At 42.2% G+C, this 22,802-nt stretch overlaps 1 protein-coding gene across 8 annotated transcripts in view; it reads left to right on the forward strand.

Moving 5' to 3' along the window:
* Positions 1-1,979: 1,979 nt before the first annotated feature.
* Positions 1,980-22,802, forward strand: part of PLCB4 (phospholipase C beta 4) — a 223,348-nt gene continuing 202,525 nt past the window's right edge. For all 8 annotated transcript variants that reach the window (XM_075413471.1, XM_075413477.1, XM_075413474.1 and 5 more), the window contains exon 1: positions 1,980-2,127. The gene's annotated coding sequence lies outside the window, so the exon portion shown is untranslated. The remainder of the gene's footprint in view (positions 2,128-22,802) is intronic.

The following is a 22,802-nucleotide window of genomic DNA, read 5'->3' on the forward strand; positions in this document are numbered from 1 at the left end:
GAGGGTCCAATTGTCTTTGCTAGTGATAAAGCCATTATGCCTCACTGAAATTAAAATATTTTTATTACAACTTTTATAATAATTTACTTAATTTACAGTCAGCTCAATGGCAAAAAGAAAAAAAAAGCAATGAAAAAGACATGGAGCACTTCATTTGTGTACCCACAAATGTATCCATTTCATTCATTTAGAAACAAACACTTCTGGAACTACAAACAAAAACCTCTTCACTACCCCCACGTCCATCTCGCACTCAGGCTGATGCCCTCCATCTTTAATGGCTATAATTGCTGCTCCTACATCCTGCGTCTTAAGTCGGTCCCTTTAGCCCTGCCAGCGATACTGGCCTTCATCCAGCTCATGTGCTTCTCATGCAGGTTCCTTTGTTGTTTCCTTCCTGCACCGCCTTTTGCACGATACACCCACCCTGAGCCTTAGCTGCAGCCTTGCTCCCCTTCACGTTTTTCTAAAGACCCACCTCTACCACCATGCCCATGAGGGATTTCTAATTGAGTACACGTAAGCAAATATGAACATCTGCTTGAAGTAACACTTGCCTCAATTACAGACCGCCCTCAGTCTGTAGGTCTGCTGTGCTGACAGGCTGTCCCTGAAATCATGCGTCATTGTTGCTGTTGTTCTCTGTTACCCCTTTGCTTACTTCTCCACGGCAGCTCCACGAGCACGGTGTCAGCTCTCGAAGGCACAATAATTTTTATCACATCCTGGTACAGCACCGGGTGCCGGTTCCAAGTTTATGGTATAGGATAACACAGCGTGAGCTCTGGCTGCTGCATTACCAGATCAGGTAGTTCATGGCAACACAACACTCTCATGACTGTCTAGCAAACCTATTTTAGATTTTCCTCCACTGCTTCCTCAGCTCACCCTAGATAACTTCTTCAGCTGCAGCTTGCTGCCTCTCCTTATTTCTGAGGGCTGCCACCAGCGCTCGGTGCCCGTGTCCTTTCGGGGTGGCCAGGCTGCAGGCCCCGGGTGGCCAAACTCAACAGATGACTAGCGAAGCCCACGAAGGTGGGCTGCAGGAGAAAAGGGATGGGGAACCTGCTTTGGCTGTAAAACTCAGCACTTTGTTGGCTTTCGTGGGCGTTTTGTGTTTTTTTTCTTGACAGGGAGGAAAACGGTTTTTGCAAAATTGCGAGGAGAGAGGGAAAATTGAGACCAGGCACACGATGCCGGCAAACAGAGTCGGCCGGGACGAGGCGCAGGGTGCCCGGCAGGCAACCCAGGGCAGCGGTCTACAGCCAGCCACGGGCTGCGGCCGGAGGGCAGCCGGAGCGGGGGTCCCGCGCCCCTGACCACCGCTGCGCTGAGCCCAGCGTGCTCGCCCTTGTCTCCAGCCTCCTCTGCCGCTGGCTTCAAATAAACCTCCAGGAGCCCAGCGGGAATTCTGAGACAAAAACTGGGAGTCTGGGAACCCTCCCGCGGCCTCTGCGACACCCCCCTGCCTCTCCAGCGCCGTGCTTCCGCGTTGCAGACAGCGGGCCCGGCGGGAGGGGTTTCCCCCTCGCCCCCTTCAGCCGCCCTTTGAATACGTGAAGTAAACACGGGCGCGCCGGCGTGGGCATCCCCACGGGGACCCCGCCCGCGCAGCCCCCCGCGCGCTACGCGGGTGCACGTACGCGCGTGCCCGTGTCGCGGAGCAGCCAGGTACCCGCCAGCCCGGCCGCGCCCGGGGCCGCGCAGGCGGAGCTCCGCGCCCGCGGCCCCGCCGCCCACTTGCCATGCGCTGCCCGCGGCCCTGCGCGGCTGGGGGAGGCGGGGAGCGAGGCGCGGCGCAGCGCGGCCCGGCCAGCCCAGGCGGCGGCCGCGGCGGTGGCGGGGTTTCCCCTCTTCCCTGCCGCGTCTCTCCGCGCTGCGGGGGTTGAGGCGGGCGCGGCGGCGGGGGAGGAGGAAAGGGAAGAAGGGAAGGGAAGTGGGGGAAGGAGGAGCTGCCGCCGCCGCGAGGCGGGCGGGTTGCACACACACATACACACGCACAGAGTGTGCGGAGAAGGAGGAGGAGGAAGGAGGAGGTCGTCGCCTCGGCGCAGCCCCGGCACCCTGCGCAGCGCGGCGGGGCCGGCGGCGGCGCGCTCCCGGACTCCCGCCCCGGCGGCGGCTGAGGTAAGGCGGCGGTGAGGGGCAGCGCGCGGCGACCGCTGAGGGCCGCCGGGTCTGGCGGCGGCATCGCGTCCTTCACGGGTAGCGGCTCTGCCTGTCCCTCCGCTCCGGGCCGTCACCGTGGGCTCCGCGCTCCGCCCGGGGCAGCCGCCGGGCGGCTCCGCCGGCTCCGGCCCCCGGCCTGGGCGCACCGGCCCGCTGCCTCGGAGGAGATGGGCGCGCACGGACGCGTTTGTGTGTACGCGTTTGAGATCTTACATGCATGTATGTTTATATACACACGCGTGCGACTGGCGATTGAATTGTTCTTCTCATCTTCGCTGCCAGCTGTGCAGCTCGCCGTAGTTTCTGAGTGTATCTTGATCTTGTCAGTGCTGGGCGGCGTGACAAATGTTTCTCTGTAGTTAAGTATAACTTTCTTGTGGTGTGGGCTTTTTTTTATTTTTTTTTTGTCCTTTGTTTCTTTCTTTTTTTAATTTTTTTCCCCTGCGGAGAAAGGAAGGCTCACCTTTGCAGGTTTTTTGTCTTCTTTAAGATGCGTTGAAAGGTCTCTCGGGATACTAGTGCTTGTGTTGCCTTTGTGCGTGTATAATTTACACAGATGTTTTTAGATCTCCAAGTGGTAATTTTCAAATCAAGTTACAAAAACAAGGTTTCCATTTTGCCTTCAAGGCTGTGCACCATGCTTGATGCGTGACTTTGAATTATGTGCAGTCAGACACCTGTTACTTAATCCTGTTTATCCTTTGCAGTTACAGTTTTCCAGCCTCAGTCTTCTTTTTTTAATATCTGAAAATAAATTACAAATATTCTTGTTATAGTGGCATCTAGTAGAAACCCTGGAATCTCATGCATTTGTGAGGTATAATGTGTGTTTATTAGGTAATACTTTCTCAAAGGGAGATGATTTTGGAAAGTTATGGAATAATCTTTATCTCTGAGGGAGTTTATATAATGTTAAAGTGTCCATGGGGACGCATCTGTAAGGAAGCCGGGTGGTAGGGGCTACACGAAATCAAAGTCTTGCACAGTGTAAATCTTCAGTAAACCATGCATTGCATTCTCTTAATATGTAAATAATGTTCATGTTTTCCGAACTTCACTTGATGTTGCACCATGGATTTGTCAGTTTAATGACAGGAGTTAATGAGGATCCCAGAGAAAATGTCGCATTTCTGATTCCGCAGGAGGATAGAGCAGATTCTTTCATAACACGTTGGTGTTGATGGTTGTATTCTGTAGTTTACTTGAGCAGTTTTATCAAGCTGATGATATTACTTACTTAAGGTTATTTTCTTTAACTTCTGAAAGTATTTGCAGGCTTTCTCTGCATCAGTGGTACCTAATATTGCTGTGTACCAGGTAATGCTACTGTTATGTAGAGCTGAACAATTTTGTGTTTTGCAGAGGCAATTTCAAAGTACGAGTTGGGAACAGATTTATTCCTCTCTGCAACTGGTAACTACGTAAAGCAATTAAAAATAAATTACAGATTTCAGGGATGAGAATTCTTTTCCACAACTGTTAATACCACTCTGCCTTCAAATGTCAGTTTGATTCATCTCTTGATGATATTGCTAAAAACCAGGTATTAGTGTGAAAGTCAAACCTCTGATGGAAATACAACTGCATGTAGCTGTCAAAATAAAATTTTAATTCCAATTTGATTGCTGGATGTGGATACGTACTTGGTAGAGTAACAATGCCTCTTATTTTATAGACATGCGCCCACGCACTGGAGCTTTGTTCTAAAACAGTATTTTCTTTCATGAATTTATGCATAACTTACACTCTCCGCTTTTTCTTAACATGCAGGGAAGAAAGAACCTTGAGGGGGAAGAGAGAAGGACCAAAAGGGGGAGGAGAGAGAATTCATATGAATCTCCCTTACTGGCAGAGAAAATGCCTCTTTGTTATATATCACCTAAAATGGCTAGTTGTGTTCTGCTTTCACCTTTTCTAAAATAATGGCGAGTTGTTTGGACTTGATACACGCTGCTGACTTCTGTTGCAGACTTTGGCCATTTGTTCCAATGATATCTGGCTGTGATGATGGACTTGGGGCTATGTTGTGAGTCTGTCAAGTATTGGGTACAACTTTGTGGGAACTGATGGCTTTGTTTTCACCAGATTTACAGAATACTGTGTTGAAAAGTTCTATGGGTGTAGTTTCCATGCTTACTGAGATAACTTATTTTGTATTTCTTTTTCATTTTTTAACTTGTCATTTTTTTGTGTTCTGCTTGTGTTGTTCAGTGGTTTACTTTCCTTGGGGGTTTTAACAGCTCAATTGCTGTTCCTTCTTATTTAATTTGCCAAAGGCTGAAGTCTGAAACTGCTGTTTTAATACTTTCCTTAAAAATGATTTAATCCTTTTTCCAGGGGACGGGGAGAAATGGACAGATGAATACTTATCAGAATTTTAAAAACGAGAACAAAAACTTCATCGAGGCATCTTACCTAAAAGTGGCTAGTTACGAAAATTGATGCCTCACTGATTTTGGAGAAGGGTGGTTTCCTCTGCAGTTTTAATCATCTGTCCTAGTAGATTTGGGGAGTTGTTGTAAATTAGTTTAGAAGTTACTTTTTCCAAATCATAAAATCTCTCGTTGGTTGTTAGTGGAAATCATTATTAAAGGTTGCATAAGCGTTATTTGCAGGACGGCTAATGAGTAGCCTGGGCTTAGTTCCATTCTCTAATAAATAGGTGCATTGTGCTACTTCAAAAATTACAAAATTGATGGCTTGAGTTCATTTACTAATTTTGCAAGATATGTAATATATCCAGTTTTGGGAAGACTCTTGGATGTATGCAGAAGTTCCATGTAGTGGAGATGTTTATGACACAGACTGTTAACTCTTCAAAAGTTTTTTTTGATTATACTGTTTAGGACATCTTATGATAGATACATGCGTAACACCACAACAGGATGACCTAAGTGCGTGCATCAGAAGCTCAGATAAAATTTATTTGGTGGGACTTTCTGAGAGCAGGCTTTGTGGTCCTCTTGCTGCAGGAAAAGTGTGTGTTGACTTGACTTTGTCCTGTTGTTTTTGGACATCGTATTCCCAAAGATCTGACCTGTAGAGGGTTTGAATGTATGGGATGGCAGTGGTACAAACACCAAAAATACTGTGCTTTGACATTAACCAGCCTGCTTTGCTTATGTTCTTACCCTGTGAGCACTAAGCTGTGAAAGTCTATCTCGTTTGCCTCCCCCATATTCTCACAGGAGTGGTTTCTGTAAGTTTTGTAAACATGGATAAAGAGGCTTGTAAAACTGCAGAAGATGACAGATTCCCAGCCGTTCTGGAATGAATGAACGAATTGCGCCTAGTAGTAACTTCCGTGTTGTAGGGAGACATGCTGATGTATCTGAGTGCTTGGAATAGGGCCACAACATGGGGAAGAGTATCAGGACAGCCCTTTTGCAGCTGCCCTCACAGCACTAATGCCAGGACACTCTAGTTTTCAGGGCAAGATGCTCCTGAGCAGCTTACGTGAGGTGCGGAAATAGATGGTGCAGCACAATTGTGGCTTCAGAGATTCTTCTCCAGCAGACTTCTGGATGACGAGTTGTTGATCTTTTCCCTGTGAGGTTGTCACTGCTGGGATCTTGGAGGAAAATCAATAATTACATCTCCTCCTTTTGAAGACCTACATTAGCTTATATGAGGTAGTGGAGTGCTGTGGTTTCTTTTGTCTGTTTGGCTATACAAGTCATTCTAGGTATCATCCACTGAATAAAGAACTCATTAAAGCTGTACCTGGACAACAGCAAAAGAATCTTGATTTTTGGAGAAGAATGAAACAAAACTCTTCCTTTCTGCTGAAGAGCCCAGCCCTTAGGCAGAGTGTTACAAAGTGATGCTGTCCTGCTTGCCTTGTTGCTAGGCTTGGATGAATGGTATTTGTGAATGGTTGTAATGTTTTGTTTCACCTTTGGAGTTCTGAGAAGCACCAGTAGGTCTTTCTGTGGGAGGGAACCTTTTCCTGGGGGGCAGTGAAGGTGTCACTGAAAGGTTAGGTTGCCTTAATGTAGTGTATCTGCTCATAAAAAGGGAGAAATACAAGATCCCTAGCTTATAAGGCCACTTGGCTTTTTCATGGTTTAGGTTTCTGTGGCTATTCTGGGGCTATTACTTGGATCTCTCTGTGGCTTCTCATTCTTTCCCATTGCCAGTTACAGGCGTTGAGCTCAGTCTTGACCCTGTCCCACAGGTGGCTGATAGCTGGTCATGGGACAGGCAGCATAGATCACAAAGACCATTGATGTCGTGTGGAGCAGTCTCCATTGTCCTCCCATTTAATGACCAACTCATTTAATGAGTAAGTGAATCCACAGTCTCACTTTCTGTAATTGCTGCATGCTGTCTGATGGAAAATCTATTCTGTAACCCGTAAGTGCTCCTAGTTCCTGATGGTGTGTCCCTTGTGTTCCATTTTATAATAGCAAGTGATCAAAACTTGAGTTAAGTAGGTGGTTGGCAGCTGTCATACATCTAAAGTTAGGGCGTTGCTTTCTATTTTGTATGGAAGCTGGTATCATATCACCATGAGGCCCTACACTTGGACAGTTAAGGGTGACTTGCTTGGTCTTTTCTCAAAGTAAGAGCTTACTCCTTTAACCAGTAACAGTAACTGGGAGCTTTAGACAAATGAGGTGAGACAATCTGTTTGGAGTGTGGCCTATTGTGAAGTCTGTTTGTGGAGTTCTTGAAATTAGTATCGGTGAAGTAACCACGCACCTCTCCTCTCTCATTTCTGAAGAAGTTGGCTGTGTTCTGTTGACTTTGGGGCTCTCAAATTGTAACTTTCTGTGTGAACTAGTCTTGCAATTGGCAATTTTAGAAGACCATGAGAAGATGTGTAATGTTATAGATACCAGGTTCAAGAGTGACTGTTCAGATTGGATATTCCACATCGTTCCTGTTCAGATGTTGTACTGATATATCATTTACTTTAAATGTTTTAATCTAGGCTTTGTACTTGCATTCTGTTGCTTTTATGTGTAATACCATCTGAAAATATGAAGAGGTAAAAAAATTACAGATGTCATCTACCTATCAAATAGTTATATAAAAGCATTTTATATCTGCAGTTGGTCTAGCAACATGTAATCTGAGAGAGACTATACATTCAACTTTCGAAATGTTTGTGTGCACTTTGGTAAGGAGGAAGTGGGTAGAAAAAAGATACTAAAGAGCCGGCTATTTATTTTTGAAGTTATAGATAGATTTCCTTTTCTAACAATTTCTATACTGAACTTGAGTGCACACGCTTCTGCGGACTGGAAGCAATCAGTCAGGAAGTTAGTGACTAATAAAGGGGGCAAAAAGAGTAAGGACTTGAAAGGTTAATAAGAAGTGTCTCTTGGATTGCAGTGATCTAGAGTTCCCGTGATCCTCTTAACAGTGTGATGTTGTGGAAAATAACAAGTAATAAGGAAGGTCTGTGAGATGTAAGCTGTGGTTTTGAACAAGATAGGTTGGATGAAAGAACTTTTCATAACAAAGTGGTAATTTTTCCTCTTTGATCTTTCAGGCCGTTCCAAAACCCTACAGGGTTTTCTGTTCCCGTTTTTCTTCTTGAGCATATTTATTTCCCATGCCTGAGATTTCCATGTCTCTTACATTTGCTTTTTGGTTTTCCTTCCTGAGCTTATGGAGATGTTCATATTGATGTTGCTGTATGTGCTATACTTGTTGCGTGTACAGATCTTCGCTGCTCTCCTCTTGGCCGAGGCTCTGTTCTGGATTCAAGATGCTTGCCCCTGTTTCTACCTTTATACATCTGGTACTGCTGCTGCAGCTGCTAAAAGGAATCACAGGGAGAAGGGGAGTTGATAGCTGTAGTAAAAGCCTATTTGTTTTGAAATACACAAATTAGGGTAAAAATTTTTAAAAAAAACCCCAACAACACACAGCAATTTTTAATATTGATACCTTCATGCAAGTTGCTTTTTTTTGTAACGTAGACGTGATAAGGACATGTTACTTTAATTCTTACAGAATTCTCATCAGAAGAGGGCGAGTGGAAATGGAGGATGAATGCCTCATTGGAAAGTATGAAACAGACCCATGGAGTGGTTACACTGGCTGGACTAACGCGATCTATTAAATGAAAGAGAATTGGTATTATCTTTTCTGTGAAGGACCCTGATCAGGGAAGGAAAAGCATTTTTGAAGGAGGAGGGGAAGAGATATGGTGAGAGACTGATGAATTCACCGTAGGTTTGTTTGCAGAGATGACAATGAAGCACAATTTTGTTGAAAGGAGAGGTTGGGTAGCACCATACAGTGATGAAATGGGCTGTGTATTGCTCTTAAATCTTGACTGCAAGGCAGGCAGTGGCTGTTAAGATGATTTGATCTTTTTTTTTTTCTTCAGATGCAGTTCTTGAGGATTGGTGCAGATTAATTGGGCTCTCTACTGGATTCAGAGAGCTGTACTGCGTGTCTGACATCAGCAAAGAATAGACTGAGTAATTATTGCTTTCTGGTCTTTCAGTCGGTGTTATTTGTGTACTGCTTCACTGGCAAAATATGCTTCAGAATAATTGTCATACATTAAATGAGAAGGGAAGATGGAATGTGATTGCAGGTATATCAGAGCAGTGTGCAGATTAGGTGCTGCAGTCTGGCATAAGAGCTGTTAGTTGCAGCTAATGTGAATACTTCGGCATCACTGCTCAGCTTGTAATTTTCACGTTGGAAATCTCCTGTATCCGTGTATGCTGCAGGTGCCGGGGAGCTCTTGGAAATTCCCTTCAGCGTGTCTGCCGTCCCTCACATGATGCACTTATCTGCTTTGATTGGTGAATTCCCATGCTGAAGCAGAAGGTGGGGGTTTCTGGGGGCGGGGGGGGGGAGAGGAGGGGAGGGATGTGACATGGGAGAAGAATTGAGGGCGCAGATAGGGCAGTCTGAGTGTGGAGGAGATTCAGCTGCTGCTCGTTGTCCGGGGCTGGGGGATGGTGCCTTACTCTTCCAGACACAACAGCTGTGAGACCCGGGCAGGCTCTTTTGCTTGCTCTAAAGCTGGGAGAAGTAACCCCTGCTGTACATCTGCATTCACCCTGGGGAAGGACTGTTGGTTCTGTAGTCTCTCTGCTGCAACTGAATTTATACAGTGATTCCCCACCCCAGTCCTTCAAATCTGGCAATATCAGACAGAATCTGGCTGGTCTTTTTGCTGATGCTTTGAAACACATAGTGGCTTTTTGTTGCGCTGTGACTATAGCAGGTGGCAGGGAAGAGAAATAACTTCTGAGAAGACCTTGGCCCAGGTCAGAACAAAACAGGCATAGTTTTCCAGTTGCACAGGTTGCGGCTTCCCTGCATTCAGGTATCATTTTGCTAACCTCAGGCAGACCCCTGTCTAGTTGGATGCATCCTAAAGTATTATGTATGTTTGGACCTGCGTGCTTTTTTATTTTTTATTTTTTTTTTCTTCCCAGACTGAGAAAGTACTGGAATCAGCATACATTATTTGGCTGGCCAACAGATATTGATAAAACGGTCTCCCTTGAGATATCCTAATGAGAGCATAACACTAACTAGGAAAAGTCATATAAAACTGGTTTGTGTGCCATTTTGTGTGTGTGTCTTTACACAAGAAAATGTCTTACAGCTAAATTAGTCTTTGTATCAGGTAATGGAAGTCTTTGCACTGCTTTTAAAGGAGTGATTGCCATGTCTTCCCTTGTTGAATTACTGAAGACTGACACCTGGGAAGAAGCATGTGATACTTAACTGGGCTTGCCTCAGAGAGAGTTAAAAAGTTGGTGTAGAGCTGGTGAACTTGGTAACCTGTATTGGTACTCTTGAGAATGGATGTATGGATTGCACACAGAGAGAGTACCCAAAATGTCTGTTTTGTGACCTTAGCTGTTAATTACCTTTGCATTGAAAAAGATAGGCAGCTGATGATCACATAGTTTTCTGGATTGAGCTAGTAGTAAAGACGTACAGATGCTTAGATGGATAGGAAAAAGAAACAGCCGTATTAGTCTTCTGCATTTTGCTTTTATCTCTCTAGAGAGCTGTGTGAGCATTACTGTGGAGAAATGTTGAGTGTTGTTCCTGTTGCATGTTTCTGTTCAGTTGGTATGGAAGGTATAAATCTTCATTTCTACTAGTCTAGGTGAGTTCATTTAGAAGAATTCTTATTAATGAAGTCTGTACGGCAAAGTTGTGGTCCCTGTGTGGATAGAGCAATCACAGTTCACTTAGACCTTTACTTGTTAGTCCAGATTGCATATAAAAACTTCATCACTATTTCTCTGCTGCATCTTTATTTTCAGTGCTGATCCTTTCACTGAATTGCAGCCTCAGAAAAAGAAAAGCTTGTTGGGTTTTGGCTATGGTGACAATCAGCCAGTTGACTTATTCAGTGTTTTTTGGTTTTTTTTGTTGGTTTGTGGGTTTGGTTTTTTTTTAAGGTAGATAAATGGTACTATGCAAGTTTTGTGCTGATCCCTGCGTGTCAATCAAACAGCTTTCCTGTGGTTAAGTAAAAGCCTTGTATAACATAAATGCATTTCCAGATATGGGGAAATCAAAAGTATATGTTTGCAGTAATTTTTTGCTGTACAAACACATATATTTATTTTGTAAATGCTTCTTGTATTTTGAAATACATGAGGTGAAAGCAATACTTACATGAATAGCTGTGAATTGGTGTGAAGTAGGCTACTTCTGAAAAAAAAAAAGTTACTTTATTGCTGGGGATGTTTTTTATAATGATCTTTGTGACACTTTAATTTTCAAAACCAAATCTGTTTGTCAAGAAATACACAACTCTGATTTATATATCTTTGATTTAGTTATGCTCAGTTAAATAAACAGTTCCCTGTAATCTTCACTGATCTCATCCTGCTTTCATTTCTAATTTACCCTACAAAAGACACTGCTCACTTTAGTTTAGTATAACCACCTCCCCTCCCCACAGTAGAACAACTGAAGATGAATATTGTGAAAACAAATATATAATCGCGGCTCTCAGATGTTTGATATGTTAAAAACATCTATTAAATTGATCTGAAATTATGTGGAAAGATATACAGGTAGTTCTTCAGGTAATTTTGAATCATCAAGTGATTGATAGTGAGTAGTTTTCCATTATTCAGGTGCTGAGCAATGTGATGGTTACTTGAAGGTGTTTGAAAACTGGAGAACAGATTTTGAAATTCACGGGGAGAAATGGCAGAGAGAATTACATTGCTGTATTAAGCATTACATTATACAATTTGAAGAAGTTGGCTCCATCCCACTGTAATTTAGTGTCAGAATGTTCTCTGTGTATTTTAATGTAATTTTCATCCTCTCTTTTTTTGTTTTTAAATGGAATTGTTCTCTTTACAAAACTTTATCTTAGTACAACAAAATATGAGAGACTTGCCAGTCATGTAAAATTACATTAACTTTTTTGTGGTTTTAGTTTTTGAATTACTTAATTTTTTCTGTTCCTTTAATAAAGGCTGGTGATATCTAAAAGAATAACCCAGGCCTTTAACAGCATTTAAATGAAGGTCTTAATGAATAATTTGAAATTTTAACCAAAGCTTGGATCGCAAAGGTGTTGCTTTACCCAGTTCATCTAAAAAATCTGTGGAAATATTTCTTCAAAGCATGAGAGATAGTAATTATCAGAGTAATGTGTCAGTTTTGTTAAGAGCTATGAAACTATATACCTGAAAGTTGTAAAATCGTAGACCTATGGTATTTGTTACGTGAGGTACATCTCTTCCTTAAAGTAATTGGTAATTTAAATGATAATTGCTTTTCTGGTAATATTGCTTAATTTCATAAACCATTACATGGAATCCCTCAGTTACTAAGAAGCCAACTCATCATTTCAGTTAAAAAGTAGGTCCTTCTGTACACATGAAGTACAAATAAATTTCTGGCTGTCTTTTTTCGTTTTGCAGAAGTTGAAGAAAAGATAATTCTTCTCAGTTAATTTTAAATCGTGTAAAGGAATTCTTATTTAAAGATGACTGAAAGTGGACGAATCTTTTTTCCTTACACCTCTTCATGCTGTCATCATGTCTGGGGTTTTAGAAACGAAAGAATATTGTCTTAAAGGCTTTGGCAGAGCATGTTTTGCTTCGCTGAATAGTCTTCAGGTCAGCTGGTAATTAGCACATCTCTTAATGACTGAAAAACAGGATTTTAACAAAAGTTGGCTTTTTGTGTTCAGCAATGTCTGTTAACAAAGTGTGGGTGTTACAGGTGTGTAACCTAAGTCAATTTGAGCCTTGTATTCAGCTCAAAATCACTTTACACCTCATCTAAGGTGCCTTTTGGAAGGTTGTTGCAATTTATCTGTTCTGTCTTACTGTAAAACTACTGCAACTGGATTTATGCATCTGCAGTTTTATCAAGCAAGATTCAGAGTCCAAAATTGTTTGTGTCCTTACTGGTCTTTTCCTTTCATTTCTAAAAGGGAAAATAATAATAGAAAAAATTACTGTATGCGGAGTACCTCACTGGAGATGTGGTTTGAAGAGGGGTATATAAATGTTACTGTTTATTTCAGTCTTTTATCTTTCATTCTTGTGTTGGGCTTGATACGGTAAGCAGCTCTGTGGATCATGTCTCACTTTGTACTACTAGTATTGATTTTGAGCCATGTTTTGGCCTTGCAAAAGTTAGAGCAAGTCACTTATTTTTTCGCTTTGTGGCTTCCAATCTTTAAAAAGAGACTTTATGGTCACCTGGATGATGCTTGTCTGTGAGCATTTTGACATTTTTTGAGTGGTGCTGTTGTTGTGGTTGATTATTATTATTTTGTACCAGTCTACTCACTGCCTCTAAAAAGTTGGCAGTTGCCTAAGAACACTCAGAAGCAAAGCAGCAGACGAGATGCAGCTATCTGGTAGATAATTGAATAGCTTCTGGTTTATTGTTTCGTGGGCTTTTTTAATCTTGAAATTTGACCTGGTGAAAGAAATGTAATGAGAATCTAAATAGTGTCAGTAGTTACTTGGCAGGAGGTATGCTATCTATGAGAAACAAAACTGACCTGACTATAGTACGCTGCAGATGCACAAACCCAGCCCTTCAGAGCTTGAGATATGATTAAATCGGTCTGTAGGTTTTGCAGGTGAAGTACTCCATTTGGCTTCAGAACTGTATTTGACAGTATCCTATTGGCTCTGCATCCAAGGAGGCTCCAACTACTCCTTTCAAAGTAAAGTGTATATCCATAAAGTTGTCTCAAGGTGCAGGTATTTCTGACAGTGGCACTAGGCTGACATGTACTTGCTAAAAATGCTCTTTTTCAGAAAAAAACAGCCCCCTAGTTTGTGAGATCAGCTGTCAAAGACTGCACTTTTTCAGGATGGAGAGAAATGCTAGAATTGTAGATGACTGCATTGATGCTGATAAAGTTTCTTCAAAATTAATTTTTGGCTCAATTTCAGCAGAGCAAAGAGGGGCTGTTAGGACACATTCGATCCTGTAGTAAGTGTGGTAGTGTTACTGGGTTAGAATATGCAACTTTTTGTGATAGAAGAGGGATAGAGGCTCAGCCTGAAAGCTCATTCTTTACTGTTTGATATCACAGAATCACAGAATAGTAGGGGTTGGAAGGGACCTCTGTGGGTCATCTAGTCCAACCCCCCTGCCGAAGCAGGGTCACCTACAGCAGGCTGCACAGGACCTTGTCCAGGTGGGTCTTGAATATCTCCAGAGAAGGAGACTCCACAACCTCCCTGGGCAGCCTGTTCCAGTGCTCCGTCACCCTCAGAGGGAAGAAGTTCTTCCTCATGTTCAGACGGAACTTCCTGTGTCTCAGTTTGTGCCCATTGCCCCTTGTCCTGCCACTGGGCACCACTGAAAAGAGCTTGTCCCCATCCTCCTGACACCCACCCTTCAGATATTTGTAGGCATTTATAAGGTCCCCTCGCAGCCTTCTCTTCTTCAGGCTGAACAAGCCCAGTTCCCTCAACCTCTCCTCATAGGGGAGATGCTCCAGTCCCCTCACCATCCTCGTAGCCCTCCGCTGGACTCTCTCCAGTAGCTCTTCATCTTTCTTGAACTGGGGAGCCCAGAACTGGACACAGTACTCCAGATGAGGCCTCACCAGGGCAGTGTAGAGGAGAAGGAGAACCTCCCTCGTCCTGCTGGCCACACTCTTCTTGATGCACCCCAGGATTCCATTGGCTTTCTTGGCAGCCAGGGCACACTGCTGGCTCATGGTTAACCTGTCGTCCACCAGGACACCCAGGTCCCTCTCCGCAGAGCTGCTCTCCAGCAGCTCCACCCCAAGCCTGTACTGGTGCATGAGGTTGTTCCTCCCCAGGTGCAGGACCCTGCACTTGCCCTTGTTGAACCTCATCAGGTTCCTCTCTGCCCAGCTTTCCAGCCTATCCAGGTCACGCTGAATGGCAGCACAGCCTTCTGGTGTATCTACCACACCTCCCAGTTTGGTGTCGTCAGCAAACTTGCTGAGGGTACATTCTAACTCTTCATCCAGGTCGTTGATGAAGAAGCTAAACAAGACTGGGCCCAGTACTGACCCCGGGGGGACACCACTTGTCACCAGCCTCCAACTAGACTCAGCGCCGCTGATGACAACCCTCTGAGTTCTGCCATTCAGCCAGTTCTCAATCCACTTCACCGACCACTCATCCAGCCCACACTTCCTCAGCTTCCCTAGGAGGATATCATGGGAGACTGTGTCGAAAGCCTTGCTGAAGTCAAGGTAGACAACATCCACGGCTCTCCCTTCGTCTACCCAGCCAGTCATGTCATTGTAGAAAGCTATCAGATTGGTCAGGCAGGATTTCCCCTTGGTGAATCCATGCTGACTACTCCTGATAACCTTCTTTTCTTCCACTTGCTTCATGATGGCCTCCAGGATAAGCTGCTCCATCACCTTTCCCGGGATGGAGGTGAGGCTGACCAGCCTGTAGTTCCCTGGGTCCTCCTTCTTGCCCTTTTTGAAGATTGGAGTGACATTGGCCTTTCTCCAGTCCTCGGGCACCTCTCCTGTCCTCCAGGACCTCTCAAAGATGATGGAGAGTGGCTCAGCAATGACATCCGCCAGCTCCCTCAGCACTCGTGGGTGCATTCCATCGGGGCCCATGGATTTGTGGACATCCAGATCACTTAAGCGATCCCTCACACAGTCCTCCTCGACCAAGGGAAAGTCGTCCTCTTTGTAGGCTTCTTCTCTTACCTCCGGGGCCTGGGATTCCTGAGGGCCAGTCTTAGCACTGAAGACTGAAGCAAAGAAGGCATTCAGTAGCTCTGCCTTCTCCGCATCCTCCGTCACCAGGACACCCGCCTCATTCAGCAGCGGCCCCACGTTGTCCCTAGCCTTCCTTTTGCTGCTGATGTAGTTGAAGAAGCCCTTCTTGTTGTTTTTGACATCCCTTGCCAGCTTCAATTCCAGGTGAGCCTTGGCCTTCCTCGTCGCATCCCTGCATGCTCTCACCATGTTTCTGTACTCTTCCCAAGTGGCCTGTCCTTCTTTCCACATTCCATGGACCTTTCTCTTCCACCTGATCTCCGCTAGAAGCTCCTTGTTTAACCAATATTGATTTGGTAATGACACCATCTAGCCCTCTTCCCTGATCCCCGTATCTTTTTGGACATAGGTATATCTGGCTGTAGTGAAGTTTTAAAATCAGACTTCTTTGTTCTAAACCAGGGCTTGGGTTAAACACAGTAACAAACACATACCCCACTGCCCCCAGTGTTCCGATTATGGTATTTTTTCAATACCTATCTTAGATGTCGTGATAATGCCTGACACAAAGGGTCATAGAGTTGTGAACAATGAGATACACAACAGTCTTCAGCAGTTCACGGCAGAACAATGTGCATACTTCCAGCTTAGCCCTTAAAGTATAAACTAAAGTACAGTGCAATGTAAATGTCAGTTCAGGAATGCTAGGTAGGTTTGGTATGATCCCTTAAGGATCCTTTCTTCATGTCCTAAATTGCAAGGTTTCTGGGGCAGGAACTATCCTTGCATTCTTTATTTTATGGCGTTTATTACAGTGCAGCCTTTATTTTTTTTAACCTGATTGGTGCACATTTGCTGATACCTCAGATGAGATAATACACTGCAACACACTGTTTTAAATTAGACTATATACACACTCTTTTATACGAGTTAAAAAGAAACGGCATCCATGTTGTTCAGTTCAACATGCTGAATTGTCTAAAGGTATAAAGCAGCTTTCAGAATGATTATGGCAATTTTGTATCTTTTTATTTCAGTTGTTGGGACTTTTTTTAGCGTGATAATAGGGCTTTACAGAAGCCTGCAGTGTATGTGTTAGCAACAAGGATTCTGGTGAATTACTTCTTGACCTTGACTTGCAAATCAGGGGCATGTACCAGGACAAACTCCCAGGAGTACAGCTTAATGTATGGAGCAAGGCATTGCTCATGCTCCTTAGACTGACATGTCATGCAGTATGAGAGGCCATTGTTTTTAATATCTTTGTTAAGGAACAGATCCAGTTTTGATTTATAGCCCAGCAGTAGCAAAGTTCCATTCTTTTCAGTTTTAGAAGTATAGTCTGATATAGGATATTTATCAAGCAGTCTTTTTCTAATATAATCTTTGACACCAGTCTTTCAGCAAAAATGTAAATGCACTTCTTAGTATTACTTCTGGGTTTGAGGATTTCCTGTATAAACCTTTAAGTCAGAGCATAACTTGGGAGTGCTTTTTTTTTTTTTGGCAACTGTGTGGAGACAGTCTGAATCAGCGAAGCTTCCTTAAAGGGACACTCTCAAGTCAAAACCATGTATATGTGTAAAAAAGACTTTTTTTTTTTTTCCATGAACTGAAGTAGCTGCAGGCATCAGGCCTACCACTGAACATCCCTGACAGTTTTAAAACTAATTTGTATGGGTTGTGTTGTTTCTGTTTCCTCCTTCTGTTAGTTCTGTGAAAGGCAACAAAGAACAAACCCTGAACAAACTCGACTGCATAGTTGGATGAGAAAAGAAATAGAGACTGGGCAGAAATTTCAGTCTAATATTCAGAGCATAGATTTAGAAAGATGTTTTGCTATGCTGAAAATTATTTGATGCTTTGCAGTCTTACAACACTCTGATCTAATAGTGGTTCTGAAATCCTTTTTTAGATGTTGTACACAATTGTTAAAAATGCTCCTTCCCTCAAAGAATTTGTAACGCCAGTATAGGAGGAGCCTAGAGCTGAAGACAATTTTCAGTATATAGGCAACAGAATGTAAGCGTGAAACAATGATGTGGTAAAGATCAGTCTAAAAATTCAAGCTGCGTGTTGTAATTATTTTTGGTCAAGTGGAACTCCAAAGTTACTGACTTCCCTTTTAAGTGTAAGTTTTTAAATTCAGCAGCCTAGCACAGATTAATACTGGCTACCATCATAAGAGATTTGTTTCAGTAAAGCTGGTAGCATTGGGCCTGGGATGTTTGCACAATGAGGCTCTGCAAACCTCTGTTGCAGATGTGTAATGCTTTGATCTGTTTACTGGCCGAATAAAAAATTAAACTGATGTCTCCCATTTTTTTGTTCTTTGGGAGAAACTACTGGACAGGAAATCTGGCTAGCCATATCAGATTTTGCCCAAAGACATTGCATCAGTTTTAAAAAAGAGGCATTGTACTTGCAGCTTAATGTTTAAACTCAATGTCAAAACGTTACGGCAGAATAATGCAAACCGATAATGCAAATGGTTTTCTTGGGTGGATTTCAACTCCTGTGCTAGTATCTGGTAGAATATATTTACTTTCTTGCATTGAAATACCATGCTGTTTCCATCACAATAATGTTACTTTTAGCTAGGTGGTTGCAGCCAGTTAAAGAGATAGTAATCAAAATTGTTTTGAAATGTATCTCTGTTTATTGCAGTGTAAATTTTTCTTTTATACTTCATATTATTCAGTGACTAAACGTGTTTACTTTGAATGGGGTATGTGTTCTAGGTGGGTAGAAGCAAAATAAAAGTGAATTCAAGCCAGTTGTTATTTAATTTCAGCTCTGTACATTTTGTTGAGACAAGAAAAGCTGCTGGCATTTGGGCCTTGCAGTGCATTATGGAGTGACTACTGGTCAGATTCTTCTATGGAATTAAAACAAATTGGAAATCAGGGTGAGAAAGAAGAGGAGATATTAAAAGTCTATGGCCTGTGGTTTGCCATCCTCTGTTGCTTTTGTTGATAGTGTCTGATTATGTAAACTTCTTCCCACCACTTTCTTCTTGAACTTGCAGCAAAGCAGTTTTGTTGTGGTGTAACATCTGCCAGCATAAAAATGGTTGTAAATATACTGCTGCATCTTCACTGTACAGCCCAGTAGGAAGGAAAGAAGGGATGGGAGTGTTCACTAGAAGCACAGATGAATTTAGTAATAAGTAACATTTTGTAAAATACTTAAAAAGTGTTATGACTTAATATGACTGCCAAAAAAAGGGACTGCATGAAAAAGCTGAGTGCATCTATTTAGTACATTTGGAAGAGTTTGCTATCTTTAAACTCTTCTGGAGGAACATACCTGATGTGATCAGTTAAGTGCTATGAGACAAAGCTTTGGATAAAATGGCATGCCCATTCTGTGTTATTTTTCACCTTGCAGTCTGCCTTGTATTATAACTGATATGTAATTATCTCAGTAAATATTCGAGAGGGAAAATAATGCTGTTTAATCCCTTTCTTTTGCTGTTATGAAGGATTGGGATAATAAAAACATACATCAGATCATGCTATGTTGGAGATGCTGGCCTACGTTTCAAAACATGAATGACAAGAAACAATCTCCCAGTTCCTGGAACACAGGGCACATCCCCGAAAGAATGACTGAGCTGCAGTAGGATTTCTGTGATGATGCCTTTCCCTGGAGACCTTAGATAATTGTATTTTATCTTAATGATTTAAAGTGCTGGCAGCTGGTGTCTTGCTGGCCTGAAAGCAGTGTCCATCCAATTCCCATCTTCTCACCTGCTGCGTGTTCCCCAGTACCTGCACTGCCTGCCAAGGCTGCACACTGAAGTCTGGGACTGGCCCTTCATTTCTGGTTTTTTTTTGGTTATGGTGAGACACCTCTAAATTTTACTCTTAAGGTGGAGTGCAGTTTTTAATGAAAATAATTAATTTCATTGGCCCAAGCAGTGTAAAAGCATTTACCCACAATGGAGCTGGATTCTTTGTAATGCCAGAAGTGAACACTTGGATTGTTAATGCTTTCATCAGCAGTGAGTAATTTCCATAGACTGAAAATCTTTTAAACTGCAGCACAATGTTCCAGAGAACTACTATAGCTGACTGTAAAAATAGAGTACTCCCTGTCCCTCGCCCGCACAAAAAACCCCAACCCAAAAACTCCAACGTATCACAGTCCTGAAACATAGGTATAACTACCTGCAGGAACTTTAGGTTATTATATAGTTGTTACATCCAAGATACCCTGACCTTCTGTGACTCAAATTGGAGACTTTGTTTCTTAGGCCTATTATATTTGAATGCTGGTGAGAGTTTGTGGTACTGTTTTATATTGTGTAAATGCTGCTGTTGTTCATGACTTGGCTTAAATTATATGGTTTTATCATATAAATAGAATTCGTTCACTGTAGGAAGAAGTCTGAAAGATTTTATTGTTTACAAATAATTTTGGACTTACTAAATAACTATTACTGATTGATATGCTTTTCATAAAGTGTGATTTCTGGGCTCCAAATTACTTGGAGTCTCTGTGGAAATAGTCTGCCTGTTTCAGGAATTCTGTGTGCCGAATCTTGCTCAGCAAACACCAAGAAGTACTTTTACTTTTCAATTCAGCTATATGCACCCTGATCCTGAGTTGAGAACTCTCTTGACTTAGAACTGCATGGCTGAGGTCAGATGTAGGACTAGTGTATGTGGCACTAGCAGTAGGTTGTATACTCTCTTTGTGTGCTAAGTTTCTGACTTAATTCAGTGAAGCTAAATGCAGCAGTCCTTAATAACACCATGTGGTTTATGAATGTGATTTCCATAATGGTATTCCTTTGGCAGAAATGGATGAAATGTTGTTTGGGTTTTTTACTGTTTCTGAAGTTACTGACAAAAAATTGTGTTTAACTGTGTATTTAGCTGCTTCTTTTCTCTGTGACCATGAATCATACTGTCCAATTTTTATTTACTTGGGAACAGACAGCCATATACCCCGTAGTCAGTGCCATCCAGGTCAGTATCTGTGAAGAAATGGTGCAGAGTTATCCAGTAACTGAAGAGACTGCTGATCTTGTGGTTTAGTATGTGAAATGTTCCAGAAAGATATGCCAGAGGCTCAAATTATGTAACGCTTTGAGCAGGAAGCCACCAAATTGTGTGTAGAGCGTGTCACCAGCAACAGACTGATGTCCCTGGCACAGCTCCATTCCAGGAAGGAGCTGAGTTTTCTCTAAGACTTCAAATGAGAATGAACAATTTGACAGTGTGGCCTTTGCTAGAACAGCTTGCCCCATTGAAGGCAGGACCTGGCAGCGCACAGCCGTACTGTGTGCTGTTCAGATGCAGGGAGCTGACATAACATTGTTTTGGTGAGTGTGTCGTTTCCTGCCCACAAGTGTGTACCAGCTGGCATCATCTTATCAAAGACCTAGTGGTATGGTGAGAGTGATTTGGTTTTTTTTGTTTGTTTGTTTGTTTGTTTTTTTGTTTTGTTTTGTGTGTTAGTGGGCTTTTTTTGTGGATCTTTTGCATTCCCCCCCCCCCCCCCCCCAAAAAAAAAAAAAATTTACAAAGTAAGAAAGGACGTTTTTAGAAACTACATATCCAGATTGCTGTTTAGGGAACTTAGGTCTGCAAAATGTTAAAAATTGTGTGTCTAGAAATGATAACCAGATAAGCTATGGTTGATGGTCCTTTTTGACATAAAATAGTGAAGGTTTGGTAGGTAATGACTGTTTTAGAAGAGGTTATATTGGTGGACTAAAATTGTCATGTTTAAATTAAGATTCTAATGGTCTTTTATAAATTGGCTACTTGTACTTTACTTCTGATTAGAATCCAGCAAAAAGTCCTTACTGAAATTCTGAAGTTTCAGTCTCCTAGTGAAGAGGAAGTGCTTTTCATCCCTAGCTGAGTGTCTGTAGATGGGAAACAGTTACAGACTTCTAGAAGTACATTCCTGTCAGGTCATCCTCCGTGATCATTTTGGAGAATGACAGGTGAAAAAGAAACTTGTATTTTAGATCCTGGTTGAGGAAAAGTTGTTTTCTGCTTAAAAAAAAAAAAAAAAAAAAAAATAAAAATCTGTTGACAAATCCCAGAGTCTCGATGAAGGCTGTCCATCCTTTTGAAAGATCCTCATGATTTAGCTGGAGGTTTTGACAACTTAACTCCTTTCCTAGTGGATTACTAGGGGGTTAAGTCACATGAAGAGAGAGAGAGGGAGGCAACCCATATGGTATATTTAAGGTGATAGGAAATTTCAGGTGACTAGTCAAGAAACAAGGCTTGATTTACTGAACAGTAGTGAAGAAATCTGTGCTGTGGCCGGTGATGAACATTGGACACTTTATAATGTGATGCCTCAGCACATGCTTAGGTGTTCAGTTGCAATTAAGATCCTGTGGTGTCTAGCTTGTTAGGCTTGTTCAGGAAGTAAGAAACATAAAATTAATGAACCTTTGCAAAAAGTAGGTATTAAGGTACTTACGACCAGCTTATTTATCTCTTCTAAAAAATTATTTATTTTATCTTTTGAACAGGAGAGAAGAAAACTGTAGAGTTTTTCTATTTTAGCCTTTATAACCAGCTGTGGAACAAAGGATAAACCTGAGGCTGCAGCTGCTGTCCGTTTCCCCCTCAGTAGTTAGGTAACTGTGAATTACGGATTGCTCAGTGTTTCTGCCTCTGTAACTAAGACTTGACTCTGGCTCTAAGTGTTTCCCTCAAAGAATTTACAGTCTTACTAAAAGGGCCATTGGATATCTTGAACACAAACAAGCTTCTGAAGAAATACTAAACTGGTGAAAAGAAAAAGATTTTCTTTGTGTGTTTGCATAACTAAAAAGAAACTGATTTTTTAAATTAAATTTTATGAGATTGTACTGATCTGTTTACACGGAACATGAGAAGTTTCAGAGCCCAATGACAATTTTACCCAGAAAGCTGTAAATGATTAAAACCAGTTGAGAAACAGATTCTGTTTCTGTTATGTGCATTAGGTATGGTATGATGCTACTGCTTTTAGTGGAGCTGTGCTGGATTTTATGCTGATGTAACGGTGTTGAAATTTTACTACAATCTGCAAGAGAACGAAAATATTTGAGGTGTATCTCTTATTGCAGACTAATAGAGTAGCTTGTATGCTTGAAAATATTTTTGTCATGTCTTTATTTTTACGACAGAAATATGCTTTGAATAGGGAGTTTATTTTAGCATAAAGTTGGCTTTAGTTGACCCCAGAAGTTAAGTGTAAGGACACTTCTGTGTGCAGCTGTGATGTGGCGGAGACCCAGTGATATCTTGTCATGTGATTATGAGCTACTGAGGGCAGCCTCAAAGTGCACTAGCAAAAGAAGAGTTTGAGGTGTTAAAAAAAACCCCAATATCCAACAAAGGCACTGTGTAGTCTTTAACTAGAAGAGCGCGCTGTCAATATTTAATGAGAACAAAGTACCTAGCTGTCATCCTCTCAGAGTTGCTATTTATGTTTTGGAAAAACTTCTGTATTAGTG

The sequence above is a fragment of the Opisthocomus hoazin genome, chromosome 2 (genome assembly GCF_030867145.1).
Source record: "Opisthocomus hoazin isolate bOpiHoa1 chromosome 2, bOpiHoa1.hap1, whole genome shotgun sequence".
Taxonomy (NCBI): Eukaryota; Metazoa; Chordata; class Aves; order Opisthocomiformes; family Opisthocomidae; genus Opisthocomus; species Opisthocomus hoazin.